General features: G+C 41.8%; 1 protein-coding gene across 2 annotated transcripts in view; it reads left to right on the top strand.

Moving 5' to 3' along the window:
• The first annotated feature begins 12,188 nt into the window (after positions 1–12,188).
• LOC121853153 (septin-2B-like) overlaps positions 12,189–14,687 on the top strand; it is a 44,309-nt gene continuing 41,810 nt past the window's right edge. The window contains exon 1 of one of the 2 annotated variants that reach the window (XM_042347106.1): positions 12,189–12,546. The gene's annotated coding sequence lies outside the window, so the exon portion shown is untranslated. Of the gene's footprint in view, positions 12,547–13,614; positions 13,720–14,687 lie in introns of those variants that run through there. The other variant, XM_042347112.1, reaches the window with a different exon arrangement.

The raw sequence follows: 14,687 nt of genomic DNA, 5'->3' as shown, positions 1-14,687 counted from the left end.
TGTTCATACTGGATAAAGCAATTACTTATGACTAACACATTTTCTTAGAGGTCTAGTGAGGGCCTGTCCTCATGTATTTAGTGTTAGTACAGGAATACACAGAAGTATCCAGAGAAACCCTATGTGGTTCGTCAGGGACAAAACCCTTCTCACACTCCAACCCAACCAGGCATTAGTGAGAGACAAGATCAGTACTAGCGACAATCAAAATCATTCATTGTTCTTGTAGATGTTTTATAATCATTAACTTTTACAGAAATGATTCAGATGGACAACAGAATCAGTTCTGTTGCCAGGTGACGTTGGGTATATCCACAACACTCTTTAATCGTTGCTCACGAGTTACAATATTTTATTTCTCTTGTAGCTGTTGGACCTTGTTTACTTGTGAGGATGAAAGTGACCTGCAGCTGGTAACTTAAATCTACCTTTTTACAGGGCTGCAGTGTAGCCGGGACCACCACCCGTCCGGACGATGAAGGGAGACAATCGCCACCACCATCACGTCACCACCGTCACCAAACGATCACCACCAAGTACACCGCTATTGTGGATCTTCCATGAAGAAGATCCACATTTAGGGTCTTCACCCCCAGCAAAGACCGCCATGACGGCACCACTGCCAGAAGGAAACCAGATTAAGGAGCACTTTGTGTACACTTTGAAGAAGGACAAGCGCCAAGTCGAAACCTTAAGTTTCCTCTAATAGCTCTCCATTTTCTCGTTATTGGAATCTAAGAAAAAATCGAACTAAATAAAAAAGAAATGGGCAAATCGTATGAAAAAAAAAACGTAAGTGAAATTATAGTTCTGTGAAAAATACAAATTAAACATGGAGAGTTTTAATTCAAAATTTTCTCGTATGTTAAGGAAAAAATGCAAACTAGATTCCAAAGACCAAGTGATACATCGGAAGAGAACAAAAAAGCCAGATAGGTTTTAAAGTCATTATTGTGTTAAAGTCATGAGGTCAGTGAGCAGAAGCCAAGTCATAGTGCCATGTTGCTGCCATAAGATATAGAGGTGTGCTCTCTGAGATGTGTGACAGTTGCCTGAAGTGGGCGGTGTAAGTGGTGAAAGAAAAAGGTCCAACGGAATGTCCCTGGAGGTGGTCACAGCGACGGGTGGACCTCTGGGTTGTCTCGGAGCTCCAGAAGGAGTCTCTGAGCTTCACAAAAAGTCTTAGAGCTTCACAAGGAGTTTCGGTGCTTCACAAAGAGTCTCGAAGTTCCTCAGGAAGTCTCTGAGTTTCGCGAGGTGTCTTTGAACACCACAGTCTCAGAGCTTCACAGGAGGTCTCGGGGCTTCATACAGAGTTTCAGAGATCCAAAAGGAGTCTCGTAAATTCACATGTCTCGAAGCTTCAGATGAAATCTCGGAGCTTCACAAGAAGTTTTGGAGCTTTACAAGGAGTCCAAAGCTTCATAAGAAGTCTCAATGCTTCACATGGAGTCTCGGAACTTCGTAGGTAGTCTCAGAGCTTCGCGGGGAGTCTCGGAGATTTACAGGAAGTTTCAAGAGCTTCGCAGGTTCAGCGATTCGGAATCGTCTGAGTTTTGGAGCTTCGGAGTGTCACAGCTTCGAAGTCTTGGCTCATGTCTTTCATTACATAAACGAAAAAAAAGGTCAAGAACTCGTCGAATTACGTGGGTATTTGTGTTATTAAACCAGTGTTGATGTTGTTGGTTAAACCTTTATTGAGATGCGATAGAAAGAACAGACTTATTTGAAGAATACAAACTGCTCACTGTCACGGAAAAGATGTGACTTTTTTAAACACGGGTTGTGAACACTTGTGAACACTTGTAAATGCTCGTGAACACTTGTGTGTGTGTCTCCTAGTTCCCTCCAGGGGTGGGGGGAGGAACAAAGGTGAACTTTTGAATAGAGTGGACAGTCAGCAAGTCAGCCAGCCAATCATGTGGTCCTGATGGTGACCACATACTGTATAGGCCAATGTTTTTCTTCCTGTCTTCAATATTTCCGCTTTGTGCTACAGGTTTATTATTATTATTATCATCATCATTATCATTATTATTATCATCATCAATATTATATAAATTATTATTATCATTATTATTATCATTACTATTGTTATTTTTAGATACAATGAAAGTAAGGCGGTACTCGACCATATTTAGGAGTGACGATAATGTAATCAGGAGTTACGGTACGTACCCTGGAATGGCGATACGTGTTTAGTAGTGACGGTACTCAAGGATGACGACGGCAGGTGTATTCCAGTTCTCTCTCTCTCTCTCTCTCTCTCACTTGGTGTTCCTCATTTCTCTATTATCACTTTCTTTACTACCATCATCACTCAACTTTTCCCTAATCCTACATTTTTTTCCGTTGTAAACCCGATAATTTTTCCCGCCTCGATCATTTCAGTCACTTTATTTCCCACCAGAATTATTTTATTCCTCACCTTATTGATGTCACTTCGCTGTACACAAAATCCTTGTATTCCCGGAGGTGGAGGAACAGTGGTGACCAACAGTGTAACCAGGGACGGTGGGATGGCTAGAGGGGTTTGTCCACTTGTATTTTGCTAAATTTTTATCGCCTTAATGTTGAGTTTTGAAAATTTTAGCGTTGGGTTGAGTTTCCCGCATTAAAAAAGGTACTCTTAGACGCGCCTACACACACACACACACATATTTTAATTTTTCTCATTACTCTCATAGACACCACCACTGTACACCAAACGTTAACTTGGTCGCTCTAAGTGATGTTTAGGGAATGAGGCAGCGGCATTACCAGTGTTTTTTTCTTTTTGTGATATAAAGAGTAAAAAAAATAATAGCCACACTTCCTTACGCTGTTGGGGCTGAAAATGAATGTGAAGGAACGGATGAATTAGTTACAACACCAAAAGTCGGGAATAAATTACGAGTGTTTGAGAACTTAAGTAGTGTTGTAAACAGATGGCTTGACCAAAGGAACATGTACCAGAGAATGTGTGGGATGGTAGTAGGGTGAATGAGGTTATGGTTATGTTTATCTTATGTAACAGGAAAAAAAAAAAACATCAGGAGTCAGAGGACGTTACTGTATTTCCAGCCATCGTAGGGTACATTAGATTAAGGGCATACGTGTGTAGCTGAAGATACTGGTGACCGATCACACACTTGAGTCGAAGGTGTAGACGCATTGGAGAGAAGCGTTGTCACTCTGTACCGAAACCCAGGAGTTGCTTGTAAGTCCAGGCTCGCCCCTCAAGCTGCTATCATAGAGCGTGACCCTGGACCTAGCCTCTCGCCCCGGAACCTGGCAGCCATGTAATAGTTTCCTCTCATTTCCATCCGCTTTCAGAACTCTGCCGGCGTAAGGCAGTTAAGGGTCCTTCAATTTTCCCTTCTTCCTCCGGCAACTCCGTAGATCAGGAAAATTTCTATTCCCTGCTTTAATTCAGAGTTTTGTGCAAGAATAGAAAGTCTGGGGATATTCCTGCAGCTCTTGCCTTGGGAGTGCGCGGCGCCACAGATCAGAAACATGACAGTTCCTTCCGCCGCTCCGGACGCTGCCCTCCGAGGTTATCACTGCTGTGTCACCACATGATCCAACAACACTATCTCACACACGCTCCAAACGCTACCCCTCACTAACACACAACTCAAATATTTGCTCCTAGGTTTTTCACACATTTACAATTTTTTTTTTTTATATTCAAAATATTTTCACAGAATTACTTCCTTCTTCACCCTAGCACCACCTATATCACCCAGTACCACCTATCTTACCTTCACCCAGTACCACCTATCTTACCTTCACCCGGTACCACCTATCTTACCTTCACCCAGTACCACCTATCTTACCTTCACCCGGTACCACCTATCTTGCCTTCACCCAGTACCACCTATCTTACCTTCACCCAGTACCACCTATCTTACCTTCACCCAGTACCACCTATCTTGCCTTACCTCCGTGTTACCTTACTCATCTGTGCCCTCGCCGCCATCACCTTAATCACAGCCTGAACTGATCTAGCTCTCTCTGCCGCCACAACCTCGAGAGTATAAGGAGACCTCATACCGTCACGTTAGCTCCAGGGACTATTACTGTTACAATCATTTCTTAAAGTTTACTCTACTTTCGTCTTCATCTAGAGTTAATAATCCCTTTCTTAAAGTAATAACGTATTTATCTTAGTAAATTACGTCTGTCTTACTTACTCTATTACCAGATGTTGTAGACTCAGTGCCACCTAGTACTAAGGTCGTCTACCTTCTATGTGTCAAGCATATCCAAGTTTTGCCAAAGTCGTCGATTTATCAGGTACATCACGATACTAAACAGTAAGTAGATAAATCAATAATGGATAATAATCAAAATGTTAGTTATCCCATGAAACAGAACATAGATAATACTGAATTGGGAACAACGGACAGTCTTTAATTCACGAGAAACTATGATGACTTCACTTAACCTAATACGGCCTAATGCTGTTGTTTAATTGGTGTATGGTTAACCTTGCTGATCCCGTGGGAATAAAAAATACCTCAACTATTTTTAAAAGTCATCATTTAGGTGGTGCTGCTTAAAGTAACCCAGGTACTGCGCCCACGATCAGTCGTGATGAGCGATGTGTTGCTCCACACAGCTGTCTCCTGCGAGGCGTAAACCGGGACACAAACATCTTCACCACAGCCTAGAGGATGCAGCTGGTGTGTGTGCAGCATACCCCAGCAGGTGCGCTGGGCCGTAGACATATCTCCAAGTTATGCCATGCAGGAGTGTGCTGTGTAAACATTCCCACGCTGGTGCGTTCCTTTGAACAGATTTTCATCATCAGCTCCATTTCTCTCCAGCTTTTTCCTGTGGTTTATGTGAAGCTGATCGCGTCTTTTTTATAGTAACTATTATGATATGGTTGCTTTAGTCACTCAAGTGATGTTTTGTAAGAGTGATACTTGTACGAGTATTAGGAGTATATGCATAGGCCTAACACGTAGTATAGCAGGATGCCATAGGTGCTTTACGTAGTACAATGTTTCTTGTGACCCACTTGGATGTTGGAGAAGTTTTATCACTCATTTACATGGGTCTGATAGCTTAATGATATTCAGCTTCATACAGATTTTTGCATTTTTATGATACACTTTAAAACAGTAGAGGAAAGCTTTGCATCCGTCTGGGTCAGTCTCAAGACTCTAAGGTATACAGTGGACGTGCCACGAAGATTAAGCCAGTGATAAGGGTAGGGGAGTGTAGGGGCACGCGCGGTAAGGTACTGAAGGAGGAGGTGGTGTGAGACGAAGGACATTCAAGATCTTGGTCAACTCGAGGAAGTTATCACATGACAGCGGTTATGACCTACAGAGGATATTAACCTCTCGACTAAGCTCTACCCTTTTTTTGGCGACCTAAGCAGCCGTTACAGTCGAAGCAATTAATTGGTTGCCTACTGATAAAACAGTTGGGTCGCTAACATTGGTAAATTTACCGGTGTAGCAGACCGACTCACTTAGCGACCAGTCAACTGATGCAAATTATAACGGTTATAGAGGTCACCTTATAAGGCTAGGGTTAGTAGATGGTGTGACGAGACAAGCTGTGGGGCGGGGTCAGGTGAAACCCCAAGATGGTCGTTGTAGTAACTACGAGGCGCCGTTGTTGGCCGTGATCAACCAGCCGCGGCCAGTCTCAACAATTTCTAGAAAACTGAACCGCCAAGCACGAGGCAGCCTCTCCTCTTATTCCATGCAACAACTTTTATTAAAACTGCAATTTATCAAAACAATCACAACACAATTCCGCTTGACCCAACAGTATTCGTTTGATTGGTTCAGTTGTTGTGTGGAGGACGAAGTAACAGGTGGTCAGAGTGTGGTGGGTGTGTTATGTTGTTTCTTAACACGATTGATGACCAGAACTGTGTTAGCCAGGAGTAGGTGACGCCCACCTAGAGCGAGTGTGTTGTTAGTAACCAAGAACTTTACTCTGAAGAAGCAATGGTGCCTCATTCTCGGGGAATTTGTTGGTGTTAATGAAAACCTTGTTATTAACATACTGTAAATGTAAACCTGTTGTTAACGTCATATTGTTAAAGTTACTAAAACCTCTTGTTGGATTATACCCCCAAAGCATAATTGTTGAACATTAGGATACTGGGACGCTGTGAGCCTTACATAAAGTGATATGTCGGTGGGATAAAATATGATTACTACGCTATTGGAGAGAATATTTTAGTTATGTGTTGGTATTAAACGACATTTTCTTGTATTATATAACTGTGTCTTTGAGTGGATTATGAAATTCAAATATTTGGATCTACATAAAAATGGAGTCACAATCAGTGCTGATATCAATGTTTAACCAAGGTTCACGTGCTACCTGCTTACTATGAGTACTGAGCTCAACTCACAAACACTGGTTCCTGGTCCTTGTCAGCAGCCGACTCTGCTACACCAACATCCGTACATAGCATCATCAAACGCACCCCATGTCACCCCCAGTGGCCCCGACGCGATATGGCAAAACCCAGACGTCTATGGACGTAACGAGCGTTGATTGGTCTTTGCCCACTACATTGTTAAAGGTGTCCACCCGCACGTGTCGAACCAATCCAATTTAACCTACTACATTTTAAACTTAACCTTGCTTACTAGCGGCACGGATACTAACTGACCTTATGATGAACAAGGAAAACTCAGGGCACACCAGACTTCTTACGTGTAAATTTTGCCAAATCGTATCGTGGGTCTCCACCAGAGCCACACTCACCCTCATGCACTCACTTGTATATACAGTATATAGAATAAAAGTGTATAACAATATTGTATATTCATTAAGCATTGTGAAATTGCAGTGTCATATATCATAGAAACTTGATTTTTTCTCCATAGAACTATACTGCTACAGGAGCACGATTATTGGTTGTGAATTTTGTTCTGTATTCATCCAACAGCCAGTCAGGGAGCAGTAAAAGTAAAAAAAGCTGAGTAAAGTTATCAACTGTGGAATTTGAAATTGGCAGCTGTGTGTGTGACTGCCAGACACGTGTGTGCTCAATACCATCTCCACAGGCGTTGTGTAACATGTTTGCAGTGTGGATCATCTGATCTACGGTGAAAAATAAAATATTGATTATCGGTGCTGTATCACCGGTTGATGGACAGGTCTCACTAAACTGGTCAGCACATCTGAAGCTGCAGCGCCTCAGTGCCCGCGTTATATCCGGAACAAGATGACAACCATTACATTATTCCAGCAAACATGGGCTGGAAAATTTCCCCGCCAAGCACAACCCATTTTGTTCTTCTGAAGTAAACAATAAAAGTATCTGTCCCAATCTAGAAGAAGAAACACTTTAGCTTGTGGAATGGTCTCTACTGTCGAGTAGTCGGAGGTAAGACACATTTCTTCATATTCTGGTAGTGGCTCGCCGTGTCCTTCAGCACCAGGGAACAACACCTATTTTCCTGGTCTGGGAGAAGTGATGTATTGGTTAAGTGTGGAGGACGGTGTGCTTTCATATAACTAGAAGGCCGTTGTCCTCCTCAGCTGGAGTAGAGGAACCGGTGATCAACACACCAGGCTAGGCATCTTGATACAGTACTGGGCCCCAGTAACTGTCCAGTTGTCATGTGTTGGATGGTGGTCTGGTCATCTGCTGCCTCTACTGCATTACATGATCAAAGTAACGTTGACAGTCAGATAATAACACAGAAATAAGGTGTTCAAGGGTGCTCATGCATTAGGTGATTCGATAATAATTATCATAAGGTGATCCGATGATGATCTAATATAAACTACAGGTAGATCCTTAGAATTTTTTCTCTCTGATCAAAAGTTGTGTTAAATTTAAATCTTATCGTCCTGCATAAGGTTCAGTGGTAACCGGATGCTGCTCATTGTCGTGTGATAATGATACTCTGTTGACCTGGCATTGCTCATCAGCTGACTGCAGACTTATTGTTGTGTGAGGGGCGAGCGTGGTGGATGATGACGGCAGCGGCATTAAGTTTACAAAATATCAATTAACCAAACCTGCCAGAGCCTAAATTGACTCGGTGTTGGGATTCGAAGAAAAGATCTAATGGAACTTTCCTCCATCATGTTGGTGGTGGGAGTTTGTCCGTGACCGGCGGCCACACCCACTTGCCGCCCCTCAACACTTCAGTAATGGATCATAAACTTGACAAAATTTCTCACGAGGAAACAATGGATTTTAGGATATTGACCCAACTATGACATGCTGTCGTATAATTGTTTCAATGTTACCATGTATTTCACTTTTTTTATTCATCTCGAGATTAGAATTACTCTTGATGCACAGTTGAGTCTCATTATTTATGTTGTTTAAACTTTTTTCTTCATATACATAAACCTGTATGATATTGTTTCTATATGTTGTATTAATTCTGTATGTGCAGTTAGCACTTCAGTTGTTGAAGTGTTCTTAATGTTAGTTTGGTTGATTGCCGCTATGGTGATGGTGGCGCTAGCACCGTCAGCACTTCAGCGTCCTCTACAGGGAAGGGGCTGGTGTACTTCACCTGTATCATCTGTTAAAGCATGCTTGAGTGTGTAATTGTATGTAAACCTGCAAGACACCGAAAACCTTTGGGATTCATTCACAGTGTCTCCATGAATATTTGTATTTCAACGTCAGAACGATAAGCCTATCACATATATGACTCTTCATTTATTTATCCAGTAGAGTATAGACAATACTCCATTGTGTTCTATAGCTATCAGAGTTGTTCAAAATATAATTTCGCTGAAGTTTGTTTAACATATACAGAAAATGTTCTGTGAGGTAACGCCTGTAAGGTTGTGTGAAGGAGGCCTTGTGGGAGGGGAAGTGAACCACATCCAGCGAGGCACTATGTCCTAGTCAGTGTGTGAGGGTGAGGCCAAGCTAGGCTGTGAGGCGGTCCTTGTGTGTGTGTGTGTGTGTGTGTGTGTGTGTGTGAGTGAGTGAGTGTATGTGTGTGTGTGTGTGTGTGTGTGTGTGTGTGAGAGAGTGTGTGTATGTGTGTATGTGAGAGTGTGTATGAGTGTGTTGCCACCCTCGTACACCTTCATTCCTTCCTCCAATTTCATTATTGATCCTCTACAAGAAAAGACAAGAACTCGTAATTTAAGACGAATTTAATTTAATCATACTCGTCGAGGGACTGTCTAGTGACTCACACTGAGTACATTCTGTGTCACGGTGATGATGAAGCTTTTTGTAGGGAGTTTCAGCCCAGGTAATTCTTAACCCAACTTCGTAATCTACCCCAGCTTACTTTGCCTGAACTTAATTTGACGTAATCTACCCCAGCTTACTCTCACTTAATTTGACGTAATCTACCCCAGCTTACTCTCGCTTAATTTTACGTAATCTACCCCAGCTTACTCTCACTTAACTTAATTTGACGTAATCTACCCCAGCTTACTCTACCTTAACTTAATTTGACGTAATCTTCCCCAGCTTACTCTCACTGAACCTAATTTGACGTAATCTACCCCAGCTTACCCTGACCTAACAACTTTCCATAACCTAATGTAACAATTTACTCAAACTAAACGTAACAATCTAACCTAGAAACTTACCCTAGTCGAACTTACCAGAATCTAACATAACTAACCTAACCTAACCTATCCTATCCTAACCCAGCCAGGATAAAACACTCAGGGCCGAAGCGTCCACTACAGAGCTGCGCTACCATCAAGAGTGTGCGGAAGCGTCATCATCACTGGTTGGCATCTTCATATTACAACACATTAACCAAAAGTACTAGTGTAAAAATCTCTATTTATCTGCCATCTTGGTGGTAGTCAAATGATGATGTATACTAATATGCTACGGGCTCTGTGACTTTGTATTCTACGCTCCTTGGTGGTAAGGTTTACAATTCCTCGAAGCATCTGAATAATTCTTGTTTTGCGAGTGATATGTACCTCACTTTCCGCCTGCCTGTGGCACAGCTTTACAAGAGAAATTATGAGCCTTGCCATCTGTTGACTACCAGCTCAATTTCGCCTGCCCGTGGCACAGCTTGGCTAATGGCAATTGTTAGGTATGTAGAGGGCGTAGTATGGCAAGGGTACTGCTCTCGGGATGCCGTGTGTAGCGGGTACTGCTAGACTACTGCGCTAGAAATGCCGTATGTAGCAAGTACTGTTAGGACTATACGCTAGGGATGCCGTGTGTAGCAAGTACTGCTAGACTACTGCGCTAGGGATGCCGTGTGTAGCGAGTACTACTAGACTGTCACAAACTAGGGGAGGTCGGCGCCACCTGGGGCGCTACATCGAGCAATAACCTTAGCATAAGCCTCTGTAGAAGATGTGGCCTGAAATAAACACTAGTTTTGTACACCCTATTGTTTTACTCTCATCGAGATCCACAAATGTAAAATTTATAAAATCAAACTAAAACATAGAAACTGTAAATGTACTGAAGTTGTCAGGAAACTCAAGAAAGTTTGATTCGTGTATTCTCATGTTAACTTGTTAAACATGGACGTACGGCACACCGCACTAAACATGTGTGTGTCGGGGATCTCAAGACGGAGGCCAGCGAAGAGTCTTGACTGTTTGGTAAGTTCTGGTAAATGATTTAAATATTCTATTTGCTGGTGATATATATTATGTACTGACTTGAGGAATAACATCAGACTTTATATATATTTATATATTCTAAGTATCTTAGAGATATATAACTTTTGAGATAGTTTACGGTCGTGATAGCAACAAAGACGCCAAAAAGCACATTATAAACGTGCTCGGTAAGTATAATCACGAAGATACTTGTGTTTGTCTGATCACAGTGTTATATAGTATGTTACTACGATACAATATGTGTTATACCAATTTGACTTTAATATAAAATGTATGGTAAATATCCTCGCTCGTAACACAACTTGAGGCATTTTTTCTCTTTGACATCGTAAAGTAGTGATTGTTGACAGCTTTCAAACTTCATGAATTAATTAAAAAAAACAGATTTCGTACACACCAAAAGAAATAAGCAAATAATTTTCACTGTTATATTTACAGGACCAATAGCCAACAGGTAGAATGAAGAAATATCCGTAATCGGTATCAAAAGGTCAAGCGTCACTCTGCTGAACTTTTGAATAATAGCTTATAAAAGAAACTGGCAAATGATCAACAACGTAATGTGCACTGGATTAATATCAAGTACCGGGTTGTGGAGAATCCGATACTAAAGATCAGGGTTCAATTGTTTGATATTCAGTCTACATATATCGAAGAGGTTAAAAATCTTTTACAGTGGCTCATCCTGCTGTTGTTGAAAGACTAATTTAAAAAATTTCTTTATGATCTTTTAATTGACAGTGCGATAAATATTATAACTAAAGCTGAATAAAAGCAGCGGAGAGGTGTTTTCTTCTCGACTTGTATAAAGCTGTTAAGTGTTAAGTTCGGTTTGTAAGCTTCCAGACTATCCTTTCTTCATCCGTCCCATTTCCCTCCCCCGGGGTAGCTGGCCGAGGATAGGTGGTAATCTTCCTCTTCTCCGTAAGCTACGCCTCTGCTTGAGTTATATCATCCTGCCCTTAATTCACATTCCATCCCCAGTTGTTGTCCCCTGGGTCACTCCCCAACCGATCTCATCATTCGCAATCAATAACTTTCCCTTCCTTGAGTATTTACATTCATACTCTCCTAAAAGGAATTTAATCATAGGACAGGAACGTATTATTTGCATGTTTACCGCCCGGCAACACAACCAGTACGACCAATTCAGGGACTCGTTTAAGAAATTTATGTCAGTCTCACAATTTGGCAATTCTTCCTCTACATCGTTCTTCCTTAATAACAAATCTGTTATTTTGTGTTTTATAAGATTTTCCATAAATAATTTTAGTTGAAGTTAAATAGTCTCTAGATAAAGAAAGGTGTTTGGGTCTTTAGTTCGACCACAACAACTCGGGTGGAAATTCAAATTAAGTGTTTTATGACTAGTTGAATCTTCCATCTACTCCGTTATAAGTCTCCTAATTAACTTTTTTTTATTTACAATTTCCCTCAACAATGTTCCGTTCTTGTCAATTTATGTAATACATTTGCGCTTATGATCCGATCACAGTGAATCGGACACCAATTCGGAAACTCATTTGAGGTTGATTGTGTCAGTGGACGGCGTTGTGGTGTTGGTGACTGTTAATTACAACACAGGATGTGGTAGCCAGGATGCCTGCTATCTGCCATTCTGCCGTCAGTCTCTCCGTGCGGCCAGTAGTGTCGCACCCCGCCTCCACACCTTGTGCCCATGACCTGGTGTCCATGGGTCTGTGTTCCAGCTCTCTGTCCATACTCTGACACCACTGTGACACACCACAACACAACTTTGCTCGTCTGCCTCCCCTCCTGGCTTTGTGTATATAAACCTTTAAAACTGAATTATGAACTAAGTGAAAACGACAAACTACCTACCAGTTAGCTACTTATAACCAGTGTGCACCACTCACTCACCACTCCGACCCACAGTCAATCCATGCAGTGACCAAGCTAGGATAACTCCAGTTCACCAGGACAACAATCGTCACGTCACGGCGTCACGGCCAGCCCTGCTGGTGACAAGTGAGTAACACAAGTCTTCGAGAGTTCCCTGACGCGTCCAGCTGGTCGCTGTGTTTTCAGTTCATCAGATATAATAATATGTTAACTAAAACTGTTAATAAATACGAAAACAAACATTAGAGGATGCCCGATGGAGATGTATAAAATTGATCAGTGAGGTATAGTAATGTACAGTACACATGTACTGTACAGTCAACACAGCAATATTAACGAAGCTGTACAGTACTAATATAGTGTATCTCACAAATTGAATCCGAACCTAAACATTAGCTAAGCTTTCCAAACATAATTTATTCAATCTAACAGGGTAATAATTTAATACAAATAATATTATCAGTAATAAAGTAAGCTTTGTTTTCTGTTTATGTCGCCCACTTGCAGTTCTACACTCAGTTTACTGTTGTGTTATGGTGTTAATCACAGGATGTCTGCAGTGTTCCTTTGTTATTATTCCTCACTACACTAAACTGCCACTTAATTGTGAGGATGAGTAATAATAATAGTTATTTATCTACTGATTAAATGTCAACAAATAAAAAAAACAAAGACATGCGTGTTGAGGGAGGGCATTCACACAAGATACTGTTATTATCATTATTCCACGTATGTGTTGGTTTAATACAATGAAGAAGACATTCACATGGGGGTAACTGAACATTGTTGACACCTGGTATTTGTCACTCCGCCCAGTTCGGTGTGTAGCTCAGGGACCAGATTTACTTACGGATTACAAACTTCTTAAGCGTTTACGACCAATGACATACCGATGACACCTACTTTAATTTATTACACATTCTAATACATGTCTACTGTCACGAGTGGCCGGAAATTTAGTGGAGCTTCCTGTCCTTACTCAGATACGCATGAAACCGGTCTTTGTGTGATAAGTAAAGTCAACTACTAAAGTCCGTTCGCCTGTCCTCCTAAACCACGAACCCCGTGATTCAGACTCGTGAACCCTGAAGCAGTAGACTGATACATTGTTCTATCCATAAATGCTTCGGATTCATGAGTCTGAATCTCGTGGTTCAGAAGGAGAAACGAACGGACGTGAGTTGTTGACTGCATTACATCAGCCGTCACCCCACACCATCAAACTTCCTCACAAATATAGGTTACCAAGATAAACACCAGGGAAAGCCTTGTTCTTCAGTGTTTACAAATGGATATAAGGTACAGTTGCAGCAGCTCGCTTATGTTTACCTATTGTTATGGGTGTATCTTTATGTGTACATTGAATATTACACAGCCAGTGGTTTGTTTGTTTCTTTGTTTTTGCATATCAATCTTTTCATTCAAACGGGAATAAACAGTGATATTTTTTTTTTCTAATTAGTGGATATTAAGGTTGGACTACACACTGAGAACATGTTTTGTTTTTAGGAATGATAAAGGGGGCTCGAACCTGCATTCCTGTCACACCTTCAGACAGGTTTTGACATTGTTCACCCACCTTCACTAAGTTGGTGATGACGTCAACCCCTCCCCCAATCTCCCTCCCTCACCCTCCCAATCTCCTCCTCACCCTCCCCATCTCTCTCCTCACCTCCCATCTCTCCCTCACCCCCTCACCCAATCTCCCTCCCCCACCCCTCCTCCTTCCCTCACCCCCCTCCTCCCACTCCCTCATGACCAGCTGGAGTGTGGCGCCTCAAGTCTACCTGTGCTTTCCCCAGCCTTACTGCTATCTCTTTCTCGTGTTCTTATTCCATTTCTAGTAGTAGTAGTAGTAGTAGTAGTCGTTGTTTAAATAGTAATAGCAGTATAGTAGTAATTTCGATTTATCTTTTATTATTGTTTTGATGTTTGCATATACATTATTGATTTAGGGTAGCCATGCAGCGAAGAATAATAGACTAAATAAAGGTTAGGTTAGGTTTTGTTTAGTTTAATTCTTGGGGAAGAATGTTGTCACCATGACCGTGCTAGTCTCAGGGTCACCAGGGTCAACAGCAGTGTGTAAACAAGCAGCTGCAGCCCTGACTCTCTCTCCTTTTTCGTGTTATTTATTAATTAACTAAGTGTTCAGAGTGGACCGCAGGAACAGTATGCTCCTCGTTACAGCGTGTGTGGTTGGTTGAGCAGCGGCCAGTGATAGAATCCTGTGCACACCTGGCCACTGTTGTGTCGTCTTCCACACC

Source organism: Homarus americanus, unplaced genomic scaffold, assembly GCF_018991925.1.
Source record: "Homarus americanus isolate GMGI-L3 unplaced genomic scaffold, GMGI_Hamer_2.0 scaffold32871, whole genome shotgun sequence".
Taxonomy (NCBI): Eukaryota; Metazoa; Arthropoda; class Malacostraca; order Decapoda; family Nephropidae; genus Homarus; species Homarus americanus.
This window is presented reverse-complemented; position numbering and strand designations above follow the sequence as displayed.